The 24,442-nt window shown below is 42.9% G+C and overlaps 1 protein-coding gene across 6 annotated transcripts in view; it reads left to right on the forward strand.

Moving 5' to 3' along the window:
- The first annotated feature begins 6,682 nt into the window (after positions 1–6,682).
- The window catches only part of SLC16A12 (solute carrier family 16 member 12), a 74,122-nt gene continuing 56,362 nt past the window's right edge, over positions 6,683–24,442 (forward strand). The window contains exons 1-4 of one of the 6 annotated variants that reach the window (XM_073240723.1): positions 6,683–7,152; positions 18,578–18,681; positions 19,688–19,931; positions 20,942–21,166. The gene's annotated coding sequence lies outside the window, so the exon portion shown is untranslated. Of the gene's footprint in view, positions 7,153–10,140; positions 10,197–18,577; positions 18,682–19,687; positions 19,932–20,160; positions 21,167–24,442 lie in introns of those variants that run through there. The other 5 variants (XM_073240724.1, XM_073240727.1, XM_073240721.1 and 2 more) reach the window with 5 other exon arrangements.

A 24,442-nucleotide genomic window follows, 5' to 3' on the forward strand; every position in this document is an offset into this window, starting at 1 on the left:
GAAAGATTCTTTAAAGTCCAAACTCAAAATTGGCCCACTGTTACTTCTCTTCCCCACTGGCTAAAACAAGCATTGGACTAGCCCTGGCTCAAGGGGCGGGGAAACACACTCACTTCCTGATGAGAGGAGTACAAATTCACATGGCAAAGGGTATGGGAACAGAAGTAGAGAGAATCTGAGCCATTGTTGGAATCAGTCTACCCCAGAGTTAGACAGACCTGGTTTCATACCATAGAAAACCAGCACGGTTTTCTAGTTGCACAATGTTGGGCAATTCATTTAACCACTCTGAGCCACTTTCCCTCAGTTAGTAAATAGGTACCCTGAGAATCAGATGAAATATACACAAGGCCTGGGACATTACAGGAATGCAATAAACATCAATAAATTCCTCACAACTCTTCCCTCTAGCTGTTCAGAGGCAGGAAGGAGGTGTACATCAGCTCTTAACATAGTGGAAATTAAATAATTTCAGTTACATTTAATTTTGAAAAGCAAAATGCTAAAACTGAACACATACTTCAGAAAAAAATGACAAAAGTTTCAGCAATCCTTTTAAAGATTTTGAGTCATTAACTGGGAAGCAAAGGCCAGTGTTATTAAACACAGTAGGGCTTGTGTGCTGAAAGGATAGGCTCAAGAAGGGGTTGGTCATGACGTCTGTGGGTCAGACCATGGGGCGTTCCTCACCTCCCTTTTTTCATACTCCACATCGGGTTGGGTGACAAAACCAGTAGCTTTCTGTCCTTCCCATTCTCCATATAAACATGCATGTCTATCCATGACAGGTTCTCAGAGGGAGTCTTGGCTTGGTCAGACATTTCACACTGCGCAGCAGGTCTGAACTAGGGAGACTGTTGATTTCAAGGATAAAGTGTTGGGTTAGGTGTGGGGCTATCATGGTCTGGCCCATGGTTGCTGTTTTGGTTCAGGGTGAATGCTTCATAAATGCTAATTGAATGAATCAATGACAGGAACAGTAACAGAGGTGATGCATAGCTGACATTCACTCATTCCACAAAGATTTATTGAACTTTCTATTCTGTCAGCTTTGGGGAGGTAGTAAATAAGACAGAGAAGTTTCCTGCTATCAAAAAGTTTATACCCTATGTGGTCAAGAGAGGAGTGTTTGTTTTGTTTTTTCAGCTAACATTAATTTTGAATTTTTCCCTTGGCTTTTTGAGGTATAATCAACAAAAATCAAATGTATTTAAGGTGTACAATGTGATTTGATATACATATACATTGTGAAGTAATTACAATTAAGCTAGTTAAAATATCCATCACCTCAAGTGTATGTGGTAAGAACACTGAAAACCTACTCAGAAAATTTCAGTATACAATACAGTATTACTATAATCACCATGTTGTACATTAAGTACCCAGAACTTGTTCATCTGATAATTAAAAGATTTTACTCTTTGACCAACATCTCCTCATTTCCCCTACCTCCTAGCCTCTGGCAACCACCATTCTACTCTCTGCTTCTGTGAGTTGGAATTCTTAAGATTCCACATAACAAGTGATAGCATATAGTATTTGTCTTCTGTCTGCCTTATGTCACTTAGTGTAATGTCCTCTAGGTTCGTCCATGTTGTTACTAATGGCAGGAGTTTCTTTTTTATTGCTGAATAATATATCCACCATATGTATATACACAATGTTTTCTTTATCCATTCACCCATCAATGGACACTTAGGTTGTTTCCATATCGTGACCACTGTGAACCATTCCACTAACATTTATTAAGTACTTACTGTGTGATCGCTACCGTGGTAGGCACTTCATAAGCATATGTCTTACTTAACCTTCACAGTAGTACAAAAGGAAGATGTTATGCTCTTTTCATAAATGAAGAAGCTGAAGTTTTGAGTTCTTATATAACTTGTCCAAGTTCACCCAGCTAGCAAGAGACGGAGCTGGCTTAGAACTCAGATCTGCCTGACAGCAGATTCTGTCCTAGATTCTAACCACAATGAGCTAGAGTTGGATAGGAAGGCTTTGATGTGTTTGTCTTATTTTTTACTTTATCTCAATTCTTTTTATTTTACTATAACAGTTTTCAAATATAGAGAAAAATCAAAATAATTATACAATGAATCCATATGCTGCTTCGTAGATTCTAGATTAACATTTTACTAAATTGCTTTATCACTTAACTATCCATCTCTCCATCCAACCATTAACCCATCTTATTTTTTTTATGCCTTTTAAAGGAAGTTGCATACATCAGTAGAATTTGGAATTTGAATTGGGCCTTGAAGGATGTTTTCAAGTCTACGAAGGCAGAAGAGAGAGGGAGAAGTCCAGATATGGAAAAGCACGTGGGTGGAATAACAGGGGAAGCGATATGCACGATGACTTCAAAGAACAGCAAAAGGCTGTGACTCAGGGTGATTGTTAGTATTGGGGAGCATGATAATGAAGGGCGGGGAGGAAAGCTGGATAGAAGGACGCTTGGGCCAACCAAAGGAGGAGTTGCATTTCAGTGACAGTCACCAGGGGAAACAGAACTACCAGAGTTTCCAGTGTGAAGGAGGCAAGTCACAAACAGTATCAGGAAGGTTAGCTGTACAGATGGGCAGGAAGAAGGAAGGACTAGACTGGCAGAAGTGTAGCAGGCCTAGTGGTCCAGGCATGAGGAAACAGGAGTCTGGAGAGCAGTAAGATAGGCAGGGAGAGAACAAAATTATTAAGAGAATGTAATGAAAGACATTTAGTTTTGTTGTTGCTTAAAGTAAAGAACAACATTTGCTAGGGTGTAATAATTCAGAACAATACAATTTAAATTAATTTTCCTACAAATGTTTTTCAGCTATGATCTTTAACTTGACAGTGTTTCATGACTGAGTGGACACCACAGTTTGCAAATGTTGACGTGGTCACAGGCCAGGCCAGCCACTTTCCTATGTGGGATCTCATGTAATCCTCGAAGACCCAGAGAGGAAGCTATCACTGCTCCTCCCAGAATTCCTCTAACCCAGTGGTTCTCAATAGGGGGCGATTTTGGCCCCTGCTCAGGGGGCATTTGGCAATATCTGAAGACAATTGTGACTGTCGTAACTAGGAGGATTGCAGCTGGCATGTAGTGGGTAAAGAACAGGGATGCAGCTAAACATCCTATAATGCCCAAGGCGGCCCCACCACAAAAAATTATCGGCTCCAAAATGCCACTGGTGTGGAGGGTGAGAGTCTTACCTAATCAGAACAGAGGCTGGGAGCAAAAGTTGCTCAAGTTGTATTTTATGAATGGTATTATTGACCTAATTTTACAGACAAGAAACCTGAGGCTGGGGGGTGGGGTTAAGAAATTTCTTCAGTTCATATTGCTTAGAAGTGGGAAAACAATGAGATTTTTACTTCGATCTTCCAGTTTCAAATCCAATATCTTTCAGTTATTCCATGACTCCATGAAGAAGAAAAATGGGTTCAAACGATTCCATGGCTTCAAATCATAGTAAATGAGAGAATTTAGAACCAGAGACCAGGGCAGTGATGTGAGTGGGGAGAAAGTAGAATGTTTGGAGAAGGTAAAAGCAGATTGTAATGATGACTTTAGCTCCTGATAAGGTCAATGTTCAGAGTGAAGAGGTAGGGAGAATTTAAGTGACAATATCCATTCGGGGTCTGATGACAAGAATTGGAGTTCAGGGAGAGGTCAGAACTGGAAACGCACTGTCTCTGACAGGCAGGTGGAAGCCACAGTCATGACAGGGAGGACTGGAACGTGGGTCAAGAAAAGACAGTGAGAAATAGGAGCTGAATTCTAAGAAAATGTTTATAAGCGTTGAAATGATGGAACAGGAACCAGGGCAGACAACAAAGAAAGTGGGATCTGAAAGGTGGCTACAGGATGGGCTTTCATGAAAGAAGTCAGAAGAACAGGAATTTGAAGAGGTTATTCAGAACTTTGTTTCTGGTGTGCAGGGAAAATGTTCACTATTTCCCATTCCATGTATTGCCCTAATTTGTATAGTGACTGCATAAAATACTTGCATCTTTTTTATGCTTTTTGTAGTTTTCCTTGAACTCTTTATTATTCATGAAAAGAAACTTTCCAATTCTATTTAGGCAAAAGCCTCAAGTTTCCACCTCTCACCCCCAACCTTCTGGTAGCTTCCATTCTGCCGAGGCCACCCCAAATATTAATTAGCTGGAGCCAGTGTTCTTGTTTCTCTCTGCTGAGTCCACATATCCTTGTTTGACTAAACAGGAACAAACAAATCCTTCCATAATGGATGTACCCTAATGTGTCATGCTTCTGAGAATCTCATCTGAAAATTGATTCCCCTAAACCCTGGTGCAGTATGATTTTAGTTAACACATTTGTTATTTATTGGATACGAATGGTAGGGATCTGAACAAGAATGCTATGCCTCCAGGCTAGAATAGTACAGAGAGTGCCCATTCTGGGCAGGGAGGAAGAGATGGGGGAGGGCCCCGGAGCATAGCTATAAATGGGAGCTGGGGTACCAGAGCAGCTGACCATATCAGCAAAAGGTTAGTTAGCTAATAATGATGCAACTGTACTATGTCCCCCCAACTTGTTTAATGTCACGACTATCAATACTAATACTAGTTAATATTTTTTGTGCATTTACTATGTGCAGGGCACTGCACTAAGCGCATCCTATGGAATATCTCATTTTGACCCTCACAGGGACTCAGTGACCTAGGTTTAATTATCAATTCCTCAACCTGCCATAGGACAGATGAGGCTCTGACTAGGATTTGGAAAAGCTGACATATCTGGGCTCACCTCCTCACCAAAATCATAGCATCTAAGCAACACTGTTCAATAGAACTTTCGGGCTAAGGAAATTTTTTCTATGCCATTCACTGTGGTAGCCACTAGCCGCATGTTGGTATGGAGTGCTTGAAAGCTGGTTAGCGCAACAGACTCCCACTAAAAAACAAATACACAAAAAACCTGAATTGTAATTTAAGTTTAAATGTAAATAGCCACATTTCATAGCCATTTTGGACTGTGCAAATGCAGAACATTTCCACCACTGCAGAAAGTTCCATTGGACTGCACTTTTACAACCAATGCTGCATTTTCCCTTTCCTCCCTGGTTGGATTCTAGGGCAAGCACAAGGGCTTTCTCCTCCCCTTCCCAGCTCCTCCAACCCTCCAGCCTCAGAGAAAGCAGACTTCTTTCCTCTTTCCAACTCCCCCTCGCCACCTCCATGCTGTCCACCCCCTTGACATCAGCTTGTTCAACAGACTTGAAGGGAGAGCCCCAAAGGGGTACGCACAGAGAAGCGACCTTTCATTGTCAGGCATTGCCTATCGCCATTAGCCACATCATCACCAACTGCCCACAGTTACTCAGCTCTCAAAAGATGAAAATAATTCTGCCAGAGATAGAATCAGGCAAACGAAATCTGAACACTCTAAGAATAAAAAACAAGCACACACAAAACCGAAACACATGGCATTTAATGAAATAAATAAAATATTTGCTTTGGTCTTTGCTAACTAAGTGGTGACTTAGTTAGATAGGAGGAAGCCTGTGAGGCTTCTTTATATTCTCCAAAACTTCTTAAAAGAACTGGTTGGCCTATGTTATTTACATGGAGAATGGGCCTTATTTGCCACCCAAAACAATGTTCTGGTGCAAAAGTATTCAAGCCTTTGAAGACTTTCACAGAGGAGACCTCAGGGCTCACCACTGCCTCTACATTTATAACTCCATGTTCAATGCTACTAAATTCTTTCATGAGCTGTATTTGCAAATTGTGTATTTTAGACATAGATTCACTAATCACTACCTAGAAGTAACCCAGAGTTTTTTCCCAGTGAAAATAGGACTTAAATCCAGACTTACCATTAAAAAGCAAAAAACTGAGGGGAGAGGAAGAGACAAAATAGCCAAAGGATAAAATGAGGAAAGACTTTACTAGTCTATTTTAAAAATACCCCCAAGGTATTGTGGGACCGCTGCTGAGCAACTTTGTAGTACCCTTCTCGAATCACTCAAAAAGTTAAACTCATTTTGAAACTGATGTACAGCTGATTAAATCACATGGGGGTAGGTGTTAAAATGCAAGTTATGATTTAGAGGCTCTGGGGTTAGGCCTGAGATTTTGCATTTCTAACAAGTTCCCAGATGATGAGCTGCTTTTGAGGGGCCAGGATGTAGACCCCAAGAAGCTGGAATCAGATCTTGTCAGGTGGTTGAACTTGCTTCCACAGGGACAGTGATTTACAGGGAGGTGAGCCTGGAACCTGCCTCAGGTGAGGTACCTCTTGGCAGACTCGGGTAGGTTACTCTACAGGCCGATGAAACAGCGGACTTTAAGGGAGCGCTTGGGGAGTGCAAACTTGAGCACAGTCAACAGGAGTAGCGTGTATTGGGGGTGTGTCACCTATTCATTCATTTTGTCATTTCAGCAACCACATGAAGTGGACACTGTTGCTATTCTCATTTTAAAGGCGAGGAAACCGAAGCTCAGAAAGTTAAGTAACTTGCCCTAGGTCAGGAGCTTTTCAGGAGAGTTGAATCCAAGTCCATCTAACTCCAAACACTTTTAACTAATTCTTAATTAATGCCTCAGTTTCCTGTGCTGCACAATGGGAAGGGGGGCCAGCAGAGTTCTGATCTCTGCCAGATCCACCCACCTGAAGGGAGTCCTTGTATTCCTTCTCGACATCTTGCGCTTTGGCCCTACAGGGAAAAGTTCTTGAGAACACCAGGACTCGTCTTGCTTAGTTCAGAGCCAACGCACGGCTTAGGAGAGTCACGGCTGACCCCGGGGAGGGCCGGGCAGTCCTGGAGCGAGGTGGCTCGAGACACAGAGGGCCGACCCATTGCATAATCGCGAGGCGTCCCTCCTCCGCCGCGCCCCTCACCCCTTGCCCAGCCGCACCGCGCAGAGTCCCAGTGGTAAATCCCATTCGCCCGCCCGGCAGAGCCGGGAGCGCGGGACTCGCCAGTGCCTTTCAGGGGCCGAGCGCTGCGATTTCCTCTCCACGCTCTCCTCCTCCCGCGCTGCCCGCCGGTGCCTCCGCCTTGTCCCCTCCCCGCCCCTCGGAAGAGCGGCCCGCGGCGCCTGGGGTCCGCGCAGGGGCCACCGCGCTGGGTGGCGGCGCGGTGCGTGCGCCCCGGGGGCATGTCCGCGCGCCAGGGCGGCGGCTGTCCACGCGAGGTGAGGACGCGGCGGGGCCGGGCGGGCGGAAGGAGGGTCTGGCCGCCCTGGGCGGGCTGGGCTGCCCTGGGCGCAGCTCCCGCGGGCGGCTCTGTCGCCTGGGTCCCCGTCGCGAGGGCCAGGGCGCCTCGTTGGCTCGCTCCCTTCCCGCTCCCCGGCTTGGCGGTGCTGAGGGCGCGGTGGCGCAGGTGGCGCAGGTGACCCAGGTATCCAGCGGCGGGCGGCGGGGCCCCAGGGCTGGGCTTGGCGGGGCTGGCGGGGGCGCTCCGTTCGCTCGCCAGCAACGCGCCGCCGAGCCCGCCGTCCTAGCGCGGGTCCCGCAGGGCGCCCGGTGGGGTAGGGGAGAGACACTTGCCTACCTGCCCTGCCGGTGTTGGGCCCGCGCTCGGGCAGTTTCTGGGCAGGTGCCAGAGAGGGAGCAGTTTTAATCTCCATCTCTCATAGTTTCCAAATGCAGACTTCTCGGTGCAATAGAGACAGCCTTTATTTCTGGATTTAAAAAAAAATCTCCCTCTGCCTCGGGTGATTTTTTTTCTGGTGTGCGGTGTACTAAAAACACACCAACCTTCAAAACCTTTCGTTGACGGAACTTAATTCCTCTGTTGCTTGTTGTCCTCAAAGAAGAGCAGTGATAATTGTGGTGTGGACTCAGAGAAGCGTTTGCAACAAATTTTTCAAGCACCATTCCAGTAAGTTTTAGGGCTGTTTGCTTAGTCTCCCATTTTCACAACTCAGCCTTATGAACCTCTTATAACTTTTTAAAAAAATGCTGAGTCAGACGGGGCATGCTGCGACATTGGTTAAACTCATCCATTCTGAAGGGACTCCATTTCATTCATCCTACCCGTTTCTTTGCTGAGAGCTGGACATTGTGGTGGCCAGACAGCTTAACCTGGGAGGAAAGTCTTCGGGCCTACCAAAATTAGAAACAACCATCTCCACAGGTATCCTGAGACATCAGCTCTTAAAATCATGAACTGCCTGCATGGTGTCTAAGCCCCACTCCCAGTTCATGTTAGGTCAAACTAGGCTAATGGTGCCTGACCGTCCGAACGGGCCCAATATACATCTGTTGAAGAAATGGAGGATGGAAATAAAGACTAGCGATTAAGTGACTGGATTTGGTCACTTATAATCACAGGATTTTGGAAATTGAAAAGGGTTTTAGAGATCATCTATTAAACTCTTAACATTACAGCCCAGGAAGCTGAGATTCCAACTGGCAAGAATTGGCTAAGCTCACATAGTTAACTGGTGAGGGAGTCTATACTAGAACCCAGGCCTTCTCCTTTCAGCTTAATTTAGTTCCTAAAGCACATTGTCTCCAGGTATTTTGAACAAAAATGATATGACTTAGAATCACCTAATCATATAATTTTCCTGTTTCTTATGTTTTATTTATCTTTTCTAACTGGTGGGATTCTGTAATAGATGAGGGAGGGCAAGTCAAACCACCATTGCAGTACAATTTTAAAAAATACAAACCCTTACTTTTAAGTAATGTTTACACCCTTCTTTAACGAAGAAGAATATGCAGACACATCCCAGGTGAATTTCCAGAAAAGAAAAAGTAATCAAAACAGATGGACTAAATTGACCCCCATCTCTCCCTGGAATCACTTCTGATTCTCGCTCTGCATGGAAGTGATTGTTGAGAGAGAAAGGTGTAGCTTATGACCTTGGAGATGACTTGAGGAAAGTGGCTTATATGAGTACCATTTGTGTGTGGTGATTAATACCATGACCGATAACAAAGCTGAGGATGGAATTTTAAATGGACTTATTTAGCATTTTAGTATTACATCACACATTTTTCATGTTTTTCAATTCAGTTTAACATTTATTGAGTGCCTACTATGTGCCCAGTGCTGTCCCAGGCATTTGGGATATGCCAATGAGCAAAACAAAGACTTTGTGAAACCCAGGTTACAATTCATTCATTAGAATTTTTCCAGGATTTTATTTGGCAGATAAAAGAGAATTTCAGTTTTGCTTACAGTAGGGGAATGAGCATGCATGTTCCAAATTATCTTCCAACCCTGTGATTCTGCTGACTTTATAATCACTGAAAGCAAACAAGGGTGCAAACTGAGATGAAATTACTTTGACTTCAGTGAACTGACATTCTGTATGTGAATAGTAGTTCCCACATTTGGAGTCCCTGAAGTCACTGAAAATTTTCCTGAAATTTCCTTTAGCGCAGGGACATCACTGTGGTGACATTAAGTTTAATGAAGCATGGGAGGATTCATTTTCTTAATAGTATTTGTGTCCCATGTTAGTGTTGCAGCCGGTAATTGCATTAGTCTGTAAGATGTAGCTTCTTATTTATTTATGAGAATGGTGTTCTCTTTTACTTGTCTCACTTTACATTTTATCCCCCACTCCCTTTATATTCATAGGTGGCAGTGTTGTGACTTACTGGTAAATCCGTTACCACGGAAGTTTTTCTATTTAATCACAGTTCTGTTTTCAGGATTTTCTAATTCTCTAAATTGCTTTTCTTCAAAATGGCATGGTTTGCAAGCTCAGGCATGTTTATTGTTTTTACCAAAGGCTTATCAAAATGAACTTGGCAGTTTTTCAGGCGTATACAGCCAAAAAAAGTATTCAGTGCAGCTTTTGGGGTTGTTTATGCATTCCTTACCTAACCAATTGCGTTGCTTTTAAAAATCATCAATTTGGAAGCTCTTTTCTTATGAGTATCTTTCTAGTATATCTAAAAACTCACATTTTAAAGAGGTACAGTAATTTAACAGAGAAAACCCAAATCCACACTTGAAGACGTTGGGAAGCTTTGAGTACAAAGATTTTCTCTCTGTCTCTGTTTTTAATTTGTTCTACATCAAAGGATATCAGAAAGTGTCATTATCCAGCAATGTCCTTTTTGAAAGTGGTCTCTGTTAAACACTGGAGGGACAGTTGTGATTTCTGAAGGCTTCTAGACACCCAGAGTTGATTTCTTTGCCCACCACTTTTCCCCATCAGATACTCATGCCCCCTTCTACTCTACATTGATGAATGGAGTGAGTTGCTGTGGCCAGGTAAGAAATTACACACCATTAATTACTTATTTAATTGGTATGGTCCTTCATTATTCACTTAGTAAGTACTCACTGAACTTCTACTTCTTGTTAACGATTTGCATAAAGATTGTGTTTGGAGCACTTCTTTCCCTGTGCTGACTGGCAGCATGGGATATAAACACACAGAAACCACCTCTGCAGCAGCTTACAGCCTGCTGTGGAAAAAATACTTTGTATGACTAGCTGTAATACTGGTTTCAGGCATCATAAGGGATAGATAGGTACTTCAGAAATTGGAAGGAGAGAGAGCATTCAGGCGCTGTGAGACATCAAGGCTTTGGGAAGGACTCACAGAGGGCACGTTTGAGCTGCTCCTTGAATGGTGGGTAGGACAGCAAAGCTTTGTAGAGGCAGGAAGGCATATCTGTCTTTATGGGAGCACATCCTTGCTTCTTTCTGAAGACATTTGAAAGACCTTTTGGGGGGCCAGTTGAGGCTGTGTTGCACTCTGTAATAGACATTTATCACCTCTGCACCCTCTGTGTGCTTCCCCTCCATTCTGGGTATCGGCATGCTGACCAGAGCTAGAACAGCTCACCATGTTAAACCATGCCTTCCTTCCCCTCTGAAACATGTACTGGTTGTTGCTCTGAGCACAGAGACCACTGTGGCAGATAGCTACCATCATAATAAACCGGCATACTTTGATTTTGTCAGCTCACGTTCATGCTTGCCATGGTGTTTGGGCATACATAATCCTGTTTATTCCAGTAGTAGTTGCTGTTGAAAGTTTGCAATTTAATATTACATAAAGTGCTGTAATGTGAATGCCATAGAATGCTATTTTTTTGAAAACTAAGTTCATCACCACATAAACCCATTAAAGTAAACCATTTGAAAACAATTATCAATACATGCTGTACCATGGGTGAACCATGAAAAAATTACAATAAGTCAAAGAAGTCAGACCCAAAAGACTACATATCACATGAAATGTCCAGAATGGGCAAATGCATAAAGACAGATTGTTGCCAGGGTATGAGAATGGGGGGAATTGAGAGTGACTGATAATGAGTATAGGGTTTCTTTTGGGGGTGATGACTGTATCTAGAATTAGTGGTGATGGTTTTACAACATTGTGAAGGTACTGAAAACCACTGAATTGTACCCTTTAACATGATTAAAATAGTGAATTTCATCTCAATTTAAAAAAGATTATAAAGCTAAAAAAAACAGTATCAACAAACAAGCTACAACTGAGGTGTGGAGTAGGCAGCTTCAGAAGATTGAAAAACTGTAATTTAAAAAATTTAGAAAGATTTTGCACTGAGGTTTTTTCACAAGTGCCTTTAAGGTACAGGTACTTTTAAGAAGTGGAAGCAGAAAATCTGGACATGGTTTAAGAAAGGCAACACAGAACTCCAGTTATGACCAGATAGCCAACTGTTAATGAATGACTGGGCTTCTGTTTTTGTGACTGAAGTTTGAAATATGATGTATCAGCTTTTTTTAACTCTCTGCTTTATTAACTTGTGATTACCTCTGTTAAGAAAGCTTTCAATGTTTCAGTTCCTGAGGGTACCCAGAGTATCCTGAAAACAGCTCATCTGTCTGCATCTGGAATGATATTCCATGTTTATGAGCCTCTCTTCTTAGTCAGTTAAGATTAAGGAGGAGAACTAAACCTAGTCTTCAAGCTTCCAAATTACCTTTAAAATCACAAGTCTTTCCCCACCTCCCCCCACCACCAAACTGTCTAAGGCTCCCTGTTTTGTTTAAGTAAGCAAAGTAGCAACATAAAATGGTAGCTGCATCACTACTTAACCATTTGTCGAATTGATAATTTTTCAAAATATTTTGGAGCACAATTCAGTTTTCTGGTTTATTTAACATAATACAGATTAAGACTGAAAATACTTTTTTTGGGGAAGCAACTGGTATTGCTTTGGTAATTAATTCTTTTTTTGCTGAGATGCTTCCCATGGGAGTAAGCTCATATTTGTCTACTGAAACCAGTTGTACTTCTTGAAATAGCAATTGCAGCTCTCTGAACCTATACCTTCAAAACAACTGCTCTGATTGCCCATGAACTACCAAAAACCCTAAAATCCACATTCACAACAAAGCTAGATCTCCTTGCAAGAAGAATAGAATACCAACTCTTCCATCAGATTGGGTCCACCAGACAAGTAGCAAAAAGCAACCTTCACCATCATTATTAACTTGTTATAAGGTGGGGGGAGCCCAAACTCACATACCACTGCTAACAAAAGGAAGTGGTCTGTCCAGGCTGATGCCTGAGAACTGCTTGATCCCTAAGTCAATTGATTCAAGATTGTATCAGTTGTTCTCAACCCTAGCTACACATTAAAATCACCTGGAAGGGCAAAAAACATTGGTGCCCAAGACCCACCCTCAAAAATTCTGCTTCAGGTCTGGGATAGGGCCATCAGCATTTAAAAAATCTCCCCCGGTGAATCTCGTGTGCAGGTGGGGTTGTGAGCCACTGATTTATGATACATAATAGTTTTGTGTTTTTTTCAGAACAAATTTTATTGAAACAAATGGTTGTTACGGTATCTTCTTGACATAGCTGATGAAAAAAATTAAACATGATACTTTTTTCTTCTTTTAATTGTTTTTGCAATTTCTCTATAGAGTGTCTGCTCAGTATACAGGAAGCTCTACTAATTGTTGAATGAATTTCCACTGATTTCTCCAGTGTGGGATTCACTGAGCTTACGTCCATATAATGTCAAAACAACCAGATAAACCAAGTTGGTTGTCATTACAGTCAACCAACCAATCAGTTCACCAAATTGTTTCTCATGTTTTTGGTGATTGTGGTGTCATATAAGGTCTATTTCTTAAGGAAAATAATGAAGCCTTTCCTTCTACAACAGTTTCCTGTGTGATAAACTCACAGATGTGTCCTTGTTCATTATGTATTTCCTTAAGTTGATTGAGTTGTCAATCTTAATGCTCAGTCACATCTCTGGCTACTTTTCCTTTAATTTAAGTGTATCAAAATAGAGTTTCAAAATAGAGGACTTTTACATAAGACAGATACTATAAAGAACTCATGAGAAATAACAGTTTAAATCTTGCCTTATGTGACTTAAAACATGCCTAACCTTAGGCTTCTCCTTGTCATTAGGATTTATTGTTTTTGAGAAAATGTGATGAGGTGACTAACAGAAACTGAATACTGATCTAGTGAACCACTTAGAATGGACCTTATTTTTAATGACATTTGTTCTTATTTTTAATACATGGAAATTCTCACCCACTGTTAGCAGTCATCTGTCCCAAGCTGTGCTTTAACTGTTGATTTTTGTATTAAAAGTTAGACCTTCGTGGATCTTGACCAATAATTTTTGTACTGTGTTGCAGATTTCTGGGGGTGTCAGGAGTCTCAGGGGCTGTTATGTGGCATGGGGACAGTGGGTCCTGCATCCAGCTCAGGGCTCCTTTTGGTGGTCTCTGCTGCAATCTGAGCATATGTGCTATTCTGGATTTCACATTTTGGGTTTCCAAGTAAGGTTTTATTTATTTATATAAGCAAAGGATTTCTTGGCGAAAACAAGTTTGTAAATGACTAGGCCACATATTTCTAAGTTTCTGCTTCCCTTTCCTGACAAATTTGATTTTTGTATTTCTGCTAGCTACTAATTGTTTCTAACGACTACCGTGCATCTGTGTTGAAAAAGCATGGGATGACTTTGGTCTTATTAAGTTTACATCCTTTGTGCCTGTGGGGAGATATGGCCAAATGCACAGTTAGATATTCTGGGCAAGAAATATAAAGAGGGAGTTATCAGCATAGGGACTCTGTTGGTTTAAGTCCTGTGTGTGGAAGTAAGCACCTACTAGAGGGTTTAGAGAGAGATGTGAGGTGGGTCAGAGATAAAATCCTGAGGAATAGCTCTGTGGGCTCGAGTACCCTCCTCTGTACTCACACTGACCCGATGCACATTTGGTCAACGAACTTTCCTTTTCAGTTTGTTATTGCCTCACATATACTTGTACCTAACTGTCAAAAGAGTTGGGGCTTGAGTGTTTATATGTGTGTGGAAGGTAGTGTAGCATAGCCTGGTGGGGTCAAAGCATAGGTCATGGTAAGCAGTCAAGGAAGTTTTCTCTGTCTTTGAAAATGCTACATCCTGCACAAAACTATAGAGCCCCTCCTATGTGCGTATTAAGATGCAGAAGGAGAAAATAAATGTGTGTATTTGCCTAGTGGATTTGGCAATGCAGACAGCCACTGTGGTATTTTGGGCATACAATGATTTGTTAAGAAGCATGATTTGTTAAGTTAACCTAAAGAAGTAAAAATGAGAGAAAAAAACATGTGGGACTTAATTTTTGATACAATGACCAGTCCTTTGGAACACTCTTAACAATTAAGTAAAATAGCAAATCTTATTTATGAGTAAGTATCTTACTTGCTTACTTACATTTATTTATTCTCTACCCAGGTACTTTGATTTTTGACTTTTAAAATCCAGATACTTCCCGCATGTCTTTATTCTCCCTTATGTAATTAAAGCTGTGACTACCAGGTTCTGGGTGAGGCCTGGGGTAAGCCCCCATTCCACACAGGTCTGAAGCTTCATTTTGTTCCATTGACATGGACCCTGCCCTCAACACTGACCAGCTTTTTGGCAAATTTAGTTATAAGACTCACCAGTAAACAGTGTACTAACATAACTGAAAAACTCATAAGCACTCTAAGAAAAAGTCAAAGGACCTGGGTACTTCTTTGTCTTCCACACTCAAATAAGATGAAATATAGACAACCATATATTCTAATCTTACTAGAAATGACAGTCTCACTAAAATTTCAAATGACATTGAGTACCTGATACATCCAAACTGGCCTATCAGAATCATCCTCGCATAATATGTTTGCTTTATACATTCTTACATGATTGTATACCTAATTGGCTGCAGATATGGTGATGTTGAAGCAATGTTTCAGTTTAGTTTTTTATAATTTTAATAGTTTGAAGCTGGGGAAGAAACATTTGAAGTAGATGAAATAGAATTAATTACCTCTAAAGTCCTTAAGTGAAAAATATTATAATTAAATAATGTTTAAAATAATTCAGTGCATTTACCTCTTCATCAGGCAACGTTTGCTGAGTGCCCAGGGTGTGCTAGACAGATGCTGAAGGCCCGCAGAGGATAGACAGGGCTTTCACCCACAGGCTTACAATCTCTTCAGCTGGACAGGTGTGTGGATAAACAGCCACAGCACTGTGGTGAGTCCCCTCGATGACCACGTGCTATGGAGTACAGAGCCAGAGGCACGGAGCGCCGCCTATGGGGGTCACACCATGGAGTGGACATTCGTGAGGGGAACAGTCTGAGGAAGGGCCTTCTAGGCAGCAGGAGCAGTCTGTGCAAAGACGCTGAGGGCTGAAAGAACTGCATGGTTCTGCAGGTGGTCAGACGTGGTTGCCCTGCAGGGTCTGTACGTGGTTAGCTGCCAACTGGACCAGGAGACGAGGCAGGAGCCAGATCATTTAGGGTCTGTGTACTGCACTAAGGAGTCTCAATTTTGCTTTGGCCGCTAAAACTAGTCCTTAAAGGCATTTAAACAGAGGAGTCAGGTGGGAGTGAGGGTTTGACGATAAAATGAGCCTGTGTTTCAAATAGACAACTCTGAATGGGGCTTGGAGAAAGGTGTAATAGGGTGATGAAACAGGGTCGTTGAAGTGATGCAGTGGGAAGTAAGTTTAGTGCTGTGCAGTTAAGACTTCCGCTTTATTCATATTTATGCTCTCAGGGCTTGGTGCCCTACAGGGCACGTTATGGTCAAGATGTCTGGTAGGTGAGTGATATTCTGGGCAAGCAATCCAAAATTTTGGGCATCATTATTAGTAACGGAGTTACTAGGCTCCATTGAAATCACATGATTGGATGTCATAACCTGGAAAGCATGTCAAGAATGGAGTGTGAAATGGGTCAAAAAACTGTGAATAACTAGGGTCTGTTCACATTGGACCCTGGGCACATCTTGGTTATTATACCATTTCTTTTGTACTATAATTTTCTAGTTATGTGTGGGCCTTTTTCACTAGACCAACTGTGAGGGCAGGGACTGCATCTCACAGCATCACTGCCACTGCAGTTTCAGAAAGTGTCATTGATATGTCTGAGTAGTTGTGTCTTGAGGGGAGTAGTGCCCTTTGGAATATCCCACATCAGCTAGGCTGTCCCTGATTAACTGGTCCCAGCAGCTGTCATGGAACCTGACATATGTAAGTGTTCAGTATGTTTGTTGAATGAATGAATAAATGACACAACATTTAATGAGCAATCAGAGGAAGAAGGATCTAGCAAAAGAAATTAAGAAGCACAGGTCTGTAGAGAAGAAGGATAAACAGGAGAGACGTCTGTCATTTAAACTCAAGGAAGACAGAGTTTCAATAATAAGAGGGTGCCAAATGCTACAGAGAGGTCAGTTAATTAAGAATGGCAGAGCTATCCCTGACGATTAGGAGTCTTTGATGATAATGTTAAAAACAGTTTGAGAGGAAAGGAGGCGGGAGGCAAATTCCATTCTGTTGAAGTGGGACTGAGAGAAGGGATGAGGAAATAGTGTAGACAGGTCTTTTAGGCGGGGTTTGTGAAGAGAAGAAAGTAATTGGTGGTAGTTAGAAAGGGTGGTAAGGTTGAAGGGAGGGTGTCTTCCCTTCCCTTTCCTTCTTTCCTCCCTCCTGCTTTCAGAATGAGAGACAGTGGAGTACATTTATAGGCTAAAGAAGACCCAGTATAAGGTGTAGGTACACAATACAGAAGAGAGGAGAGGGGATACCAACTGGAGAAATTAAATATAAAAGGACATATCTTCCTTTGAGAAAGGAAGAAAAGAGAAAAGGATGCATGTGGGTATGAATGAACTGGAGGAATAAGCTGAAGGAAGAGAAATGGGGGAAAATCCCACCAATGGCCCAGTTCTCTCTACACAGTAGTAACCACCATGTTTCGGATACATATGTTCTAAGCATTGTTAACAATACTTTACACGTGTTTAACTCACTAATTTCCTTCAATGAATCTGTGAGGATGGAATTGTTCTAACGTGTAATTGAGATGCCTGAGGCACAGAGGGCATAAGCCACTTACCTGAGGTCATACAGCCACTATGAGGCAGAATCAGGATGCCTTTGAAGCTGTTTGGCATCATGCTTCCTTCTGAAAATGACGGGCATGAAAGTACTTAAGATTTCAGATAACCAGTTTGTGTATGAAACAGATATTTTTGCTGAGTCATACCAAGTGCTTAGTTTGTGTCAGATATCATAATTGTGTTGCACCATTAATCTGCAAGGTTGAGAGATTTCCTTTAGAGAAACTTGCTTTACCAGTTATATGAATGAAAATGTTTGGGTGTGTGGATTGATGTGGAATTGGGGATTGATGGCTTGGAAGGAGTAGGGGTGTCAGAAAGAGAGCAGCTGACATGATGGGACGTGAGCTCTAGCCTCTGAGGAAGAGGACAAGCTGATGGAATGGGAGACAATAGAAAAGCAAGGTGTCTGAGGTTTTGAGGATGTTGAAAAGCAGGTGCAGTAGGAACTGGGGAGTTGGAGATTTTGAGAGGATGGCAGGTTGGCGTTAGAGATGGCTGCTTAGTTCTGACAAGCCTAGATTTTAGAAGGGAGGGTCAGCACGGGTGATGATAGGTTGATGGTATAGTTTTGGATTACATGGCTAAATTGGAATGGAGGTGAATACTGTGGGACATGACAAGGTCAAGGTGAGGCTGAGATAGGCAGATGTTGGGGATGTTGACTAGATGCCGTTGTTTGTTGGGGGGTGGTGCTGAGTAGCACTAAGGTCTGGTCTGCACTTGAGAAAGCTGCTACTCAGGGATATTATGGTTTCAGGGAAAGATACAAAAGGGTAGCTGGTACCTGGCATACAACAAAAAGTCACTCAGTGGTCTCAGTATAGCATTGTGAAAGAATAGTTGAACAGCTTAATATTTTGCATTGTAGGTTTTGAAAAAAGAATGAGAAGTATCAAATGCCAAACAACACATTTCAGAAGTAAATTTGAATGCACTAGCCAAATGGTCATTAAACCCTGGGAAGAATAAGACTGATGAAATCTCTTCCTCTTCCTTCTCCCTCCTCTTTTTCTTTCCTGATAGTGTGCAACGCAACACTCTCTGGGCAGAGAGAGACAACTGAAGACCATCAGCCTTCCAGATGCACAGCCTTGTTGTGATTTGTGGGGATGGGGGTCATGGGAAAGGAGCTGAAAACTTCAGTGGGGCTCTGTGGTGTCTTTGCTTCTATAGTTAGCCACGCGATGGGAACAGCAATATGTGTTCCCTTCACACAGCTGTGCACATCGCTGTCTCCTTTTCTCTTTTTCCCATTTAGGATTTCAGAAATCAAAATTAGATCTGATGTCAGCTTAGAAAGCCCCACATGTGAAGATATGGAGCTCCTGCAGTGGGATAGAATATGTGTGCCCGGGCTGGTAGGTAAGTGGCAAGTATAGATTCTCTGTGATTCTCTTGGTTCTGTCTCTGTCATGTGCTGGTTTCATTCTTGACCTGATTCCTCTCATGGTCCCAAGATGGCTATGATAGTTTAAAAGGTTGCCTCAGGTAGGAAGCATCCAGTGAAGGGGACATGCTGTGTCTTCATGGCTCCTCTGTGGAAAACAAACTTTCCTAGAAGCTCCCGAAAGACTTTTCCTCAAGTCATTGGCAAGGATTGGGTCACTGCCCTTCTCTTAAATCAATTCTTGACTGCCAGGGGGAATGCGATTTCCATAATTCTTGATTAACCACTTGGGATGGACTGGATGTTGGGAATCTTGTCTGTGATAGAGGGAAGGCTTGAGGCCATTATTATCCGGCCTTGATAAGGGAAAGGAGCCTTGGATGGTGGTAAATCCCCAGTGTTAGCATTTGCTGACAGTATCAACTTGGACAAGTTATCAATTTCTGTGACTCTCTGTTTTCCTTTTAGGATCATTGTAGGAGTTGAAAACACTTTGTATAAACTTTAAGGAGCTATACAAATGCTAGCTAGTCATTTGATACTAATTTCCATTTAATGAGCACTTACGTGTTCCAGGCACTTCCTACAGGTTTAAATGCATTCTCTTAATTACTCACCAAGCCATCATACTCAAGGGTAGGGACAGAGATACAGTGCAGGATCAGTTTCATACAGAGATTCCATGTTTTTGGTCTGTGTGACTGAGTAGTGGCAGCTGGCTGTGGGGCCTCTGACAATTGCTCTGTTATCTGCCACTGATTGTCTTTAGCTAACTAGTTCAGGGAGCACTGCATCAACAATTTGCAAAACACAGGTGTATATGTGCAGCAGTATAATGATCTATAAAAAGTATGTATTTAACTATTGAGATGACCAAAATATCATCTCTCAGGTATATTTGGTCCTCATCCACAGCTCCTCAAAACGCGGTAAAGGTGAAATGGGTGTCTTGTTATGTTAATGGGAGACTTTTGGCTGCAGGTGGAATCAGCCAATGGCCAATGACTTAGTCGAGCACCGCTATGAAATGATCACAAAAATCTAAGGGAGGAGCCTGTCTGTGTCTTGGATCCTGCTCATCTGCTAGAACTTCCTGTCTTGGGGAACCAGAACACTTCCACGTGCTCTGGAGCCAGGCCCCAAGCTGCATGAGGATAGAAGCCCCTTTATTTGGGACCTTGCCCTGTGTCTCTCTTCATCTGGCTGTTGACTTGTATCCTTTATGGTATCCTTTATTAAACTGGTAAACTGTTAAGTGTTTCCGAGTACTGTGAACCTCTCTGGCAAATTAATTGAACCTGAGGGGGAGGTTGTGAGAACCTCCAACCTGTAGCCAGTGCCAGTAGGGAAGGAGCACATGGAACAGCCTGGGGCTTGCTCCTGGCATCCGGAGTGGGATTTGCCCTTAACCTGGCAAATTTGGTGCTGTCTCTGGACAGACAGTGTCAGAATTGAGTTGAGTTCTCAGACACCCTGCTGGTGTTTGAGAATTGCTTGTTGTGTGTGGGCTCCCCTACCTGCGTCCCTGCACACGCATTGGAATTGGGTGTGGGAACCTGAGTGGAGGAGTACTTTGAGAACACTTGATGCTTTTCACTGTTGATTTATTTCCTAAATATAAACTTTTTGCATATTTATGCTTTTGAAATAGTTGAGGGATTTACAAATGACTCTTAGGTTCTTACATATGTTGTCTCATTTAAGCCTCATGAAAAAGTCAAGCCTGAATTTGTATCATATTGAAGCTTAACAGTTAAGAGACTTATCAGACAATGAAGTCAGTAAGTGGTGGGGTATCATGTTTTTGATATTGCAAATTGTCCCACTTTGAACATCATTTTGCACTTTTCCCATATTTTGGTTTCTGTCTGTATGATAGTTTCCCTGAAGAAGAATAGCCAGGTCAAAGGGTTTGACTCTTTATACAGATTGCCTGGTTGATTCACGGAAGGTTTTGAGTGGTGAAAATGTAGCGGGATTATGCGTTTCCTCATTCTGTGGTGTTTTATATGCCTGGGATCATAAACATTTCCATAAAATCTGAACTGTTCCGATACCATGTAACTTACTTTTTCCCAGGCCTCCTTGTAAGTATATTAAGATAGTGTCTGTGGCTCAGCCAGTGCTAGATTTTGAGGAAATATAGCCTATGGCAATTCCTCCCTATGAGTTCATGATTATTAGTTGTTAAATGAATAGTTGGCATTTGTAGAGCTCCTTAAAGTTTATATAAAGTGTTTTCAACTCCACAACTATCCTCTAAGAGAAAACAGAGGCTCAGAGCTGGAGAAGAACTAACCCTGTTCATCCTGATTCAGCCTTCCCTTCATGTGAGTTGCTGTTCAGGGGCTTCTCGAGCTGCATGCAGAGACTCCCTGAAGGCCTGTCTTCCAGACACATCTGCTTTTTATTCATAGTTCTGGCCCTCCTGCTGGCAGCTCTGTGATACTTAGACAATCTGTGAGTAAACTGATGGGAAAAATGAAGTGAGAGATACCAGTTTTTGCTGATGTAGTGTGCGTATGGAGCATTTACTTTGGTCCTGTGGTGGAAGCAAAGGCTTTCATTCACATGACTCCATTTCCAATGTAATTCTTTCAACAGTTTCGAAAATGCTTCTCCCCAACTCTGCCTACCCCCGACCAGATAGATTGATGAATGAAGCTGTGTAACCATGGAAAGTCAGAGGAAAGGACTGCCACGATTATGAAATGGATTTTTAAAAAAATCATAGTTGCGGCTTTAGTGTATATGATATAAATTGTATTTATATTTTGTTCTCTGCCTGTGTGTTTCCCCAGGTAATTTTAAACACTAATATGTTAGGTATGATAGTAGGAAAAAGCAAAAGAGGGGACCAGCCCTGCCCTGGAGGTGCCTGTTGCCAGGCTGACCACGCAGTGTGACCAGCACTGTGGGGAAGTGGAGACAGAGCTGTGGCGCCCTCCACACCATCTGGCGGGAAGCCCCAGAACAACCCAGTGGAGTAGGTAGACCATGGAGGCCACATGTGCCTCTTCCACAGCAAGTAGGGAAAGCCTGGATTTCAACCCAGATCTTTCTAATTGCACATTCTTTATTGGCTTTTCTTGGTTTCTTTTTTCTAGATTGCATTTTCAACGTTACCTCTGAAATAATTTACAATGGGGAATAAAAGGCATACTCCTTCCCCCACCTTCTCCCTCAGGCTTACACTTTACATTTCCAATCTCCCTCTTACCAACTAGGACTCCATAAGTTATTTTCATTTCGAGTTAAGAGAAAACAAAACAAAACATGGCTCTTTAATATTTGAATATTTCTTGAATTAGGCCTGGGCAAGAAGTGTTTGCCTATCATGGCTGTAGTGGATTCCTGGCCCTTCTTGGAAATATCAGATTGGCCAAAGAACTTCCGTAACTTGAACAGAATGTTAATCCAGAAGAAGCGCTATAATTCAAATGGGAAATTATGATACTACTTAGTTCCTATGAAATGCCAGGTAGGGATTAAAAACAATTACTCAGACTCTATTCCTGTCCAGGTAGAGTTCACTTTGGAGAGCTAAAATCGCCCTTTCTCTCAATTCAACCAATTTGCCCTAATGCCAAATCTGAAGGAGTTAACGATCTAGTAGGAGATGTGGGCCTTGACCAGGTAAAAAATAGGGTGCTAAGCAAATAACCAGTGGAAACAAGATTACAGAGAGAATATTTATATTCCTACAAGAAATCTTATCAGTTATTTATAGTACCCATTTACAGGTCCATGGTCTGGCACAGCACTTAAGCCAGGGGGTGCCAAGGCAAACATCTTTGGGGGCTCCAGTATGAAGGAGTTCATATTTCTGGATAAGCAAGATCACTAAAATCATAAGTGGAGGTAGTTCATTTTTAGCATTTTGCTTCATCTGTTGTCTTAATTGCCAAATAACTGTAATTATAAAATATTACTGACTTTACAAGGCAGCGCCTGTTTTATTGTATGCTAGTTTTGCTATTTAATTGTGAAAAATTCCTTCTGTCCTTGTGCGGAGTGACGAGTAATAAATAACTCCTTAGTGAGATTTATGGCCGACTGGGCCAGTGGAGTGGCAGCTTGGGGCTGAGAGCTGTGGCCTGAGCTGGGAGCTCCCAGAGAAACCGCCCCCAGGGAGCAGTGCCCATGCAGGCCTGGTTTCCTGCAGAGCCTCTCTCAGCGCTTTCTGCAGTGTGACTGAGGAGATCACTAGAATAACAAGCCTGGGAGCTTGGGCTTTTGTGACTGTGCTTATCTTCAGTTTCAACAAACGAACTTCTGCTGGGCCTGCAAAGGGAGGCAAAATGGATGGTTTTGAAGATGCGAAGTGCAGGCCGCTGGAAGGGATTAGAGCCCCTGACTATTGTGTTCAGCCTTCAGTGCCCTGGGTGACTGTCTTTAGGAAATGAACTGGTATTAAGGATGTGAATGTCTGGGACCTGGATTCCTGTTTCGGGAACCTCCTTGCTGGCTCCCAGGAGCTCCCGCCCTCTGTATGTCCAGGGTGCTGCGCTGAACCTGGAGGCAGCAATTCTGCTAAGCCAGGGTCTCAGCATTCCCCACCTGGGGGCTTTTCCACTGGAGGGAACCAAGTCCCGACAGGTCACACCTATTACAGAAGTGGTCTGGGGTTGTAATGAACCACATCATCTACAGAAATTGCTGCTGAACACCTAATGGGCCCCCTTGACCAAAGTCCAGTGGGCACTGTTAGGGACTCTGCATGTTAGTGTCCCCCCATCATAGGTTGAGGTTCTTGTCCCCACTGCGGTGGTATGACAAAGTGGGATCTTTGGGCGGTATTAGGCTTAAATGAGGTCATGAGGGTGGAGCCCCAGTGAGGGGATTAGTGTCCTTGTAAGTCTAGAAAAACAGAGAAATTTCTCTTTTTTTCCAAGACAGAGAAATCTCTTTTCTCCAAGATCTGAGGAGAGGCAGTGTGAGCACACAGCCAAGAAGGCAGCTGTCTGCAATCTGGGAAGAGAGCTCTCCCCGGAATCCAACTAGGCTGGCACCCTGAGCTCAGACGTCCAGCCTCCAGGACTGTGGGAGAACGAGTGTCTGCTGTGTCACCCCCAGTCTGTGGTATTTTGTCAGGGCTTCCCCAGTGGACTAGCGCAGGCTCAGTGCCTCTTCTAAGGTCTTTCCTGGTCCATCAGGAGGGCCAGTAAGGTTGTTCCTTTCTCCTTTAACCTCAGTGACCCTGTGCCTACCTGGATTTCATTTTATCTCCCTGAGTTTTCTTGCAGCCTTCTCTTCTCCTCACCCTCCCTTAAAGATCAGGTCTCCTCAAGTCCCTACTCTCTCTTCTCTTCCACCCACTCTCAGGACAACTTGCTCCTCGACCTGGGGTCTGTGGACTAGCGTGGACCTTGGAGCCTATGGGAAATGTGACTCTCAGGCTCCACCCCAGACCCGCTGAAACCAAACCCACTGGTAGCAGGAGAACTTAAGGGTCTGTGCTTGCAGATGTGTTCCAACACCTCATGGACATCTGGACACCAGAGCTCACTCCTGGGCTCTAGACCAGTTTATCTGATAGACCCTTTGGACTGTCCACTTCCGGGTCCCACGGGGAGATGGGACTTCATCCATCCAGCCAGGTTTCTCTTTCTCCAAATATGCTCCTCCTTCTTTGGGCAACCAGTGAAAGACCGGGTCTCTCCATAACGAATATTTTAGAACTCCCATTTAAACCACACACTCCTGGATTAAATGTTTCTTTGAGGTTTCAGGGCC

Source organism: Manis javanica, chromosome 7 (assembly GCF_040802235.1).
Source record: "Manis javanica isolate MJ-LG chromosome 7, MJ_LKY, whole genome shotgun sequence".
NCBI classification, from domain to species: Eukaryota; Metazoa; Chordata; class Mammalia; order Pholidota; family Manidae; genus Manis; species Manis javanica.